This window comes from Crocodylus porosus, unplaced genomic scaffold (genome assembly GCF_001723895.1).
Source record: "Crocodylus porosus isolate Cpor-Errol unplaced genomic scaffold, CroPor_comp1, whole genome shotgun sequence".
NCBI lineage: Eukaryota > Metazoa > Chordata > Crocodylia > Crocodylidae > Crocodylus > Crocodylus porosus.
In genome coordinates this window covers 19,878,379-19,887,450 of record NW_017728950.1, presented here as the reverse complement: position 1 = coordinate 19,887,450, position 9,072 = coordinate 19,878,379, and the positions used below count along the sequence as shown (strand labels likewise).

The window sequence follows — 9,072 nt, the reverse complement described above, 5'->3', positions numbered from 1 at the left end:
ACTGTTTATCAATATGCTCTGCATAAAGGGTAATACAGAAAATGCCAAGGAGAAGGACTTCAACTCTTAGTGGCACTTCAGCTGCTGTGAAAAGGATGCAAAATATAAGGTTTCAAGAAAGTTATGAAGATAAGGCACTATGCCTTGCGAATAACCATGGAAAGAATGCTGCTTCAAGAGCGACCGAAAGTAAGGAAGAAAGAGCAGATAGTCTTGCTGCTACTTGCATAAGAAATGCTGGGTCAAGAGCTGCAGAAACTGAGGAAACAGTGGAATGGTGCAAGGAAAATCATCAGTTTATCACTGCTCAATGGACTGCAATTTGGGCAGATAAAAAGAATTCTGTTTTTAATTATAATCCTTCAGTACCATACGAAATGGATAAATTGGTTACAATCAAAAGTGTGTGCACTGTATGCTACCACCGTCAAGTGAAGAATTGGAAAGGGGAATCCATTGGCATGTGCTGCTCTAATGAAGAAGTGAAACTGCAACCACTTGAAGAGCCTTCAGAACCACTTAAAACTCTTTTATCAGGTAATATGGAATATTCGAAGCACTTCCTGAAAAATGAATGAAAATATAATAATGCTTTTCAGATGACATCTTTTGGCACATCCAAGTAGGTTTCAGAAGGAAACTTCATGCCAGCATTTAAGATTCAAGGACAAGTGTAATATATGGCAGGATTCCTTATTCTACCTCTGGACAAAGAATCACAGATTTTACAAATTTGCTTGGTAAATGATCTACAACCCCAGAATAAATTATGTTGCAAGTATAATTTGGACATCAGGCATGATATAGTGTTATCCTTGCAGAATATGTTACATTCGAAGAATTCATACGTGAAGTTTTAAAATAGCTCTTGAAAGTATGCTGAGAGAGAAGATTTTAAAATCATGATGAGTGCTGACAAGAAACCTACGCAGGAACATCAACAACGTTTTCACTCACTGACAGTTGACGAGGTTGCAGTTGTAATTGTGGGACAAGAATTGGATAAGCAGGACTTCGTACTGCATTACAGGGATGATCAATTACTTTGAATACCCGAAACACACAGAACTTGTGATGCTCTGCAGTACCCACTTCTATTCATTAATGGCAAAGATGGATACTATATTCACATGCCTCAAGCTGATTCCACGGAACACTGTTTCCTCAGTGGAATTTTATGCATATCGGCTGATCACCAGAGTTGACCAATATAATCACTTGATTTATTGTTGTCAACTTCTTAACCAATATTGGGTGGACGTGCATGCCAAAATTGAGATGGAACAATTAAATCTTATATGAAGCCATCAAAAGAAGTTAAGAGTTGAAAACTATATCTGCATTTCAATCTTTGTTTATTGCATCTCTAAGATGGATAATGTTGGAAAGCTGGTGATACTTCTGTCCTCGTTCACTGGAGGCCCGCAATACATGCTTGAGAGGACACGGGACGCTATGACATATTTCATCATTATGGCTGCCCGGATTTGTTTATCACCTTTGCTTGCAACTGGAAGCGGATTGCAATAATGCAAGAGCTTTCTCCTGGGTCAAAAACCTCAGAACCAGCATGAAATTGTTGCAGGAGTCTTCTGTCAAAAAATTGTCAAGCTTATGGACCTCATTATAAAAGGAAATACTTTTGAAGAAACTTGATGTCACGTATTCTACTGTAGAGTGGCAAGAGACGTTTTAAACATGTTCATATTTTGGTGTGACTCACAGAACAGATTAAACCTAATCAAATTGATTTTTTAATCAGTGCTGAGCTACCAGACAAGCAAGAAGCTTCAGGTCTGTTTGAAATTATAAAACATAATATGATTCATTGTCCGTGCAGTCATAAACTGTGAATCTCCCTGCATGAAGGATGGTATATGTACAAGGAGATATCCTAAGCCATTTAGCAAAGAAACAAAAACAGGGCATGATGGCTACCCTACCTACAGAAGAAGACTAGCGGAAGTGCCTGTTCTTTGCCGGGGTTGTTACTTTTTGTAATTTACAGTGTTTGTTTAGGTTTGCTCCAGAGTTGGTGGTTGAAGAGGGTTGTACATACTGGTGCCAACAGGAAACACTGTGAACATTGTTCACAAGGAAATTCTGCAGTGCATATCATTCATTTATCACTAGAATTGGAATTGTTACCCCATGTTGCTTTGTGTAGCATCATTTATGTGGAGATATGTCGCTCCATGTTAAATATTTAAATGTTAAATACGTTGTACTACATTCTTTAAAAATAAACAATATTTTTTACCTAAATATGTTGTACTAAGTTCTTTGAAAATAAACACTACAATTACAAAAGTAACAACTCGGCTGAAGAACGGGTACTTCTGCTGGTTATATATATGTAGTTGGAATATATTAATGAAAATGGTGTGTGTGAGAGAGACAGAAAATGAGCCAAGTCAAATCAACCGATCACTTCAAGAATTTTAGCCTGTTGGTAGGCTGTCATCAGTTTTAGCCCATCAATTGGTCCAACTTGCGCGTTTTCCTATATATAGGGAAGTTTGCTAAATATATATGTATTTCCCTATATATAGGAAAATGAGCAAGTTGGATCAACTGATGGGCTAAAACTGATGACAGCCAACCAATGGACTAAAATTCCTTCTGAACCTGAGCAGGGAGCAAGACTGTCTAGCTGGAAGCCTCTAGGTTTTCTAAGTCCCAGCAAAGGTATCGGTAGACTCCAGTCAAAGTCTTTAGCCTTGGCTGTGGCTGACACCCAGTGCTTCTGAGGAAGCAGGGGACTGTTCTCAGTGGTGGCAGATAACAGAACAAGGAGCAATGGTCTTAAATTGCAGCCAGGTAGGTTTAAGTTGGATATTAGAAAAAAACTCTCACTAGGAGGGTGGTGAAGCACTAGAACAGGTTACTGAGAGGGATGATGGAATCTCCATCCTTGGAAGTTTAAGGCCTAGTTTGTCAAAGTCCTGACTAGAATGATTTAGTTGGGAATGGTCCTTCTTGGAGCAGGGTGTTTGGACTATGTGACCTCCTGTGGTCCCTTCCAACCCTGATTTTCTATGATTCTAAGACCCGTTTAGACAAAGCCTTGGCTGAAATGATATAGCTGAGGATGGTCCTGCTTTGAGCCAGAAGGTTGGACTAGATGACCTCCTGAGGTCCCTTCCAACCCTAACTTTCTACAATTCAATGAAAATACAAACCAGCTATAAGGGTTTCCTGAGAAGGATCCCACTCAAATTGGACCCAGGTTGCCAACTCGAGAGCATTTTTTTCTTCCCCCTAACAACCAGACTTTTATTAATATGTTTTTTTCTGACATATCTTGAACATAATGCAAGTTTAACCTTTTGGCTGGACCCTGGATGGCAATAACAAGCCTTGAGATAAAATTTAGGGATTTGTCACTAACCATAATTTAAAAAAAGTTTGATGGTTTAAAAAAGTTTGTAGATCAATAAAAACAAATATTTCTTAGGTTAGCAACCTTACTTGTCCTGAGAAATGGTTTTACACTATGGTGTAAACAATGTCCTGCACCATGTTGCTCCTCCCCCACAGCCCAGTTCCAGACAGACTGCTCCCCCTGTCCCAGAACAGACTCCCACCCACTGCTTCTTCCTACTCCCAGGCCCCCAACTTTAGCTCAGCCATACCACCCCACCCCCTGTACCTTTGAGGCAAGCAAGGTTCAGCCAAAGGGATGTAGTGGCAGAACAATGCAGGGGATGTGGCTATGCTCCAGCAAGCCACACAACTCTGACGAGCTCCCTACAGGATGCTGCACTCCTGCCCAGACACCAGGTAGAACTGTTCTGTTCCATCTGTCCATCAAGTTCAACTGTTTCTTAAGTTTTTTTGTTTTTTTTTTTATGGATGGCTCCATTTTTATGGACTTTACGGACATGCAGTTTTGCCCTACATTTTGTGGACTGTCCATGAAGGCATAGACGGTTGGCAAACCTGGTATGAACACATGGACATTTGGAGCTGTTTCAAAAGGAGAATATTTCACACAGTCAGCAGCTGTTACATTCTGATTGCTAGGTATGGAAAATCCAGGAGTGATATAAGCATAACAGAACCACTCTGACTTTAACTCTGTATGATGTTTGTCCGCACCTAACAATTAGAATGTAATAGCCACTCATTTTTCAAATGTTCCTTCTTTGAAATGGCCCCAAATGTACTAGTGTCCATACCCTGAGAGCGTCTTGTTGCAGCCATTAACAGCTTGCCCATGGTATGCAGAACTTGAGTCTAAATAAGAATCCACCATGCTGGATTCTTATGGGGCTTCCTAGTATTGTAGGGAAAGGCTGGCAAGCAGCATGGGCATTGCTGAGGCAGTCTGAATTTGCAGACTGTTCTACATAACTTGTTCCTGGCCTAAGTGGCCTCTCCAGGGCTTTAAATGACTCGCAACCTCCCCTCCCTTTTGAATGAAACAATATGCAGAGTTTAAAGAGGTTAGTTCTGGAGTGGGAGAGGGGGGAAGAAGACCTACTGTGCAGGTCTGCACAAGACCCTGACTGAACAGTAGCCTGATACTACTGTGTAATAATGTTGCGTGACAAAAATTGGGACAGATCAGTACTGCGTAGTAGTATTGGGCTACTGCACAGTAGCACCACAAAAAAGGTGTTCACCAGCACTACTGCACAGTAACTTAGGTTACTGTGCATTTATTTAGTACTTGTTTATGCACAGTAGCGTGTTGTGTAGACATGGCCACAGCCCTTGGAGATGGGAGGGGATATTGCCACAGCTTTCCAGACAAAGGGGAGTGTGCAAAAAAGTTATGACAGAAGACCATGCAGCCAGTGGGCTTTGTCTAGCCAAGTCTTAAAATCCTTCAAGGATGGAGACTCCCCAACTTCTGGGTAACCGGTTCCAAGTGCTTTACTCCCCTCCTTGTGAGACCTTTTTCTAATATCCAACCTAAACTTTCCATGATGTAACTTGAGACCAGTGGTCCTTGTTTTGTCATCTGCCACCACTAAGAACAGCCTAGAACCCTTTTTGGAACTTCAGTTAGTTGGAGGCTGCTATTAAATTCACCCTTCAGTCTTCTCTCCAGACTAAACAAGCCCAGTTCCCTCAGTCTCTCCTCAGAAGTCATGTGCCCAGCACACTAACGATTTTCATTTCCCTCTGCTGGTCTTCCTCCAATTTGCCCACATCCTTTCTGTAGTGGAGGGCCCAAAATAGGTATGTGAAAGGTTAAATGATTAATCATTTACCCAATAAGTGCAGTGATAACTGATTAGCTTACCAGTTATTCTTCAGCTCTTGGGAGGCACAGCCTGGCAGGAAAGGGAGGAAGAGAAGCTGTACAGTGGCCCAGCAAGAATCAGAGGGCAACGAAGGAGTGAGGAGGAGGGGAGGGGCAAGGGGACTAGTGCCCACCCATAATTTAAGAGTGAAAACAGTCAGCAGCCTTAATGACTCATCAAATAAGGAATTAGCTGCTTGTTCACAGATACTCCCTTCCTCCTACCACAGGGTTTCATTTAAGCCCAGCCAAATAACACCGCCTGCTTCTTCTCCCCAGTCAAATGGCCCTGGGAGCCCAGAAGAGCTCCCAGCAGCAGCTGTATCTGATCCTCTGTGTTGTTATCAGTTAATTGGTTAACGGATATAATTAGAGGAGGTTACATTAATATTTTTGATGATATTTATATCCTTAGCCCAAAACTGGACACAGTATTCCAGATGTGGCATCACCAGTGCTGAACAGAGGGGAAGAATCACTTCCCTTGATCTGCAGGCAACAGTCCTGCTAGCCCAGTGTGCTATTAGCCTTCTTCATAAGGGCACACTGTTGGCTCATATTCAGCTTTCCATTTACTGTAACCCCATGGTCCTTTTTTCTGCAGAGCTGCTGCTTAGCCAGTTCATCCCCAGCCTGTACTAGTGTATGGGATTGCTTTATTCTAAGAGCAGGACTTTGCACTTCTCATAAGGTTCAGTAGGACATTTTTCTTTTTGTAGAATTCTCCAATTTGCTGAGGTCTCCAAATCCTAGCCCTAACCTCCAGTGTATCTATTACTCCTCCCAGGTTGGTGTCATCTGCAAACTTGCTGAGGGTGTATGCCATCCCATCTTCCAGGTCACTGATGAACACATTGAACAAAACTGGCCTTGGGACTGACCTCTAGGGAACTCCACTTGCCAACTGGGCATTGAGCCATTGACCCCTCTACTACTAACCAATGATGCAGCCAGTTTTCTGTCCACCTTACAGTCCACTTATTCATCCCATACTTCCTTAGCTCGCTTATGATAATGTTGTGGGAAACCGTATCAAAAGCCTTGCTCAAGTCAATGTATATCACATGCACTGTTTTTCCCCACATCCACAGAGCCAGCCATCTCATAGAAGGCAATTAGGCTGGTCAGGCATGACTTGCCCTTGGTGAATCCATGCTGATTGTTCCTGATTACCTTCTCCAAGTGCTGAGAAATGGATTCCTTGAGGACCTGCTCCATGATTTTTCCAGGGACTGAGGTGAGGCTGACCACTCTGTAGTTCCCCAGATCCTCCTCCTTCACTTTCTTAAAAATGGGCACTATATTTGCCCTTTTCCAGTCATCCAGGACCACTCCCAATTGCCATGAGTTTTCAAAGATGGTGGTCAGCCCCATGGCTTGTACACATCCAGCTTTTCTAAATATCCTATCTTTATGCCACTGTTGGCTGCTCACCTCTTGCCCAACTGTGCTGCCAGGTGCAGTAGTTTGGGAGCTGACCTTGCCTGTGAAGACTGAGGTGAAAAAGGTATTGAGTACTTCAGGCTTTTCTTCATCCCCTGTCACTAGGTTGCCCCCCTCATTTAGTAGTAAAGGACGCACACTTTCCCTGATCCTCCTTTTGTTGTTGACATACTTGTAGAAGCCCTTCTTTTTACCCTTCACGTTTCTTGCTAGCTGCAACTCCAGTTGTGCTTTGGCTTTCCTGATTTTCATCCCCACATGCCCAAGCAATACTTTTATATTCCTCCCTAGTTGTTTTTCTAAGTTTCTACTTCTTGTAAGCTTCCTTTTTGTGTTTTCGCTCCCTGAAGAGTTCCCTGCTAATCCTAGGCATCCTAATAAGTACAGGTCTAGGGATGAATGCAAGCCTTCCTCATACCTTACTTGAATAAGGAGAGGGGTGAGGAGGGAAGAGTTAGTAGCAGGCCAGTGGCTTCCTGCATCCACTGGAAAGTTAGTGACAGCTGTACAGGAGTTAGGACAGAGAGTCTCTAGATCAGGGGCAGGCAATATTTTGGGCAGAGGGCTGCTAACTGAGTTTTGGCAAGCTGTCAACGGCTGTAAGGGTAGCCTTGCCCCTTGACAGTTGCCCCGCCCCCTGGTCACCATCTTGGGACCGGAAGTCCCATGCCTCAACCCCTGACCTTTGCCACCAGAAGTTCCTCCCTTGCCCCCTGGAAGTACTCCTTTCAGCAAGGGAGTTTGCCATTGCAGAACCAGAAAAATACAAAATTATATTCTAAAAATCAGACATCTACAACATTCATTAATTTGATTTCAAAAAATATTTTTGTCCTGATTTACATGCGTTTTGTGTAGTATACATAGAGGTGATTGTATAACAGCTTAAAATGAAGTCTTACTCTTATATATTGTTGTAGGTTTGTGGGAGCTATGGTTGTGTGAGTATGTGGTGTGTAGGGGAGGGTGTGCATGGGGTTTTTGGGGGGTGAATAGGCATGGGGGGTGTAGGGGTGTATATATGTGGGGGAAGCATGTGGATGTATGGGGTGTGGGTGAGTATGGGGTTTGTGGAGGGTTGTGGGGGTGGGGAGAGGGTGGCTGGGGAGGGTTGTGGCATGTGTGGAGGGGGAGGCTTTGCCTATAGCTCCCCCACAGCAGGCAGAGCCCCTGCCAGTGCTCCTCTAAGCCTGGGCTCTGTGCTCCTGGCCCCAGGGCACCAGCATGGGCCCCATGCTCCTGCTTGCTGCCACTTGCCCCCCATCTGCCACTGCTGCCCTTCTCATGCTGCTTCCCCATTCCCACCCCCCGCTCCAGCACTGTGTCCCAGCTGCACAGCCAAGACCTCAGGTCACAGCAGGAGCTAGACTGGCCTGGCCGGCAGCGTACGAAGCCAGCTGAAAATTGCAGGGTCCAGACCAGCTCCTGCTGAGTCCTGTGGGCTGGCACTGCAGCCAAGAGCCATGTGGTGCCAGAGTGGTGGGCAGGAAAGTGGGGAACTAGCAGCAAGTTAGTGTATGGAATGAAGCAACAGCTGGGTGGGCCTGCACTGGTGTGCTGGGGCCAGTACTGGTGGGGGCCCAGAGCAGGGTGGCAGGAGCACAGGGCACAGAGCGCAGGCCGGCAGGGGCTCTATGGAGGTGGGCTGGGCTGCGCCAGCAGGGAAACGGGAGGGGAGGCAGCCTGGCTCCACAGAGCCCCTGTTGGCTGGGCCCCGTTCTTCTGCCACTCCACCCTGGGCCCCTGCTGGCCCTAGCACCAATGTGGGCCCCGTGCTTCCACCCAGTTGTCGCTGCGCTCCATATGCCTGCTTGCTGCCACTCCCCTGCTGCTGCCATTTCCCTGCTTTTCTGCCTGCTGCCACTCCTCTCCACCCCCTGTCTGCTGTTCCGGCACCACGTGGTTCCCAGCTTCACCACCGGCACTGCAAGAGCTGGCCCGGCCTGACCCTGAGGACCGGGGCAGTCCTCCCCTGCCTTCCCCTGTTTTCCTCTTATATAAATTTCCCTCTCCGGCAGAGGGAGGCAGGAACAGCCCAGGGGCCCAGGTCGGGGGAGGCAGAGCCAGGAGGGCCTTTTTGCGGCTGCTTTGTCCTACTGCTGCAGGCTCCCATCATCTTTGGCATGCGTCCAAGGGCAGATAAATGTTTATTTTCCAAATTCTTTGGGGCCCTGTGGGCTGGACAGAATGGCCTGGCGGGCTGGATTCAGCCCGCAGGCCGCATTTTCATAGATTTCATAGACATCAGGGCTGGAAGGGACCTCTGGAGATCGAGTCCAGCCTCCTGCCCAAAGGGCAGGAAGTCAGCTGGGGTCATAGGATCCCAGCAAGATAAGCATCCAATTTACTCTTGAAGGTGTTCAATGTAGGTGCTT

General features: G+C 45.6%; 1 protein-coding gene across 6 annotated transcripts in view; it reads left to right on the top strand.

The window, feature by feature from the left end:
- The window catches only part of PCGF3 (polycomb group ring finger 3), a 149,972-nt gene that overhangs the window by 75,957 nt on the left and 64,943 nt on the right, over window positions 1-9,072 (top strand). The window lies entirely within an intron of this gene.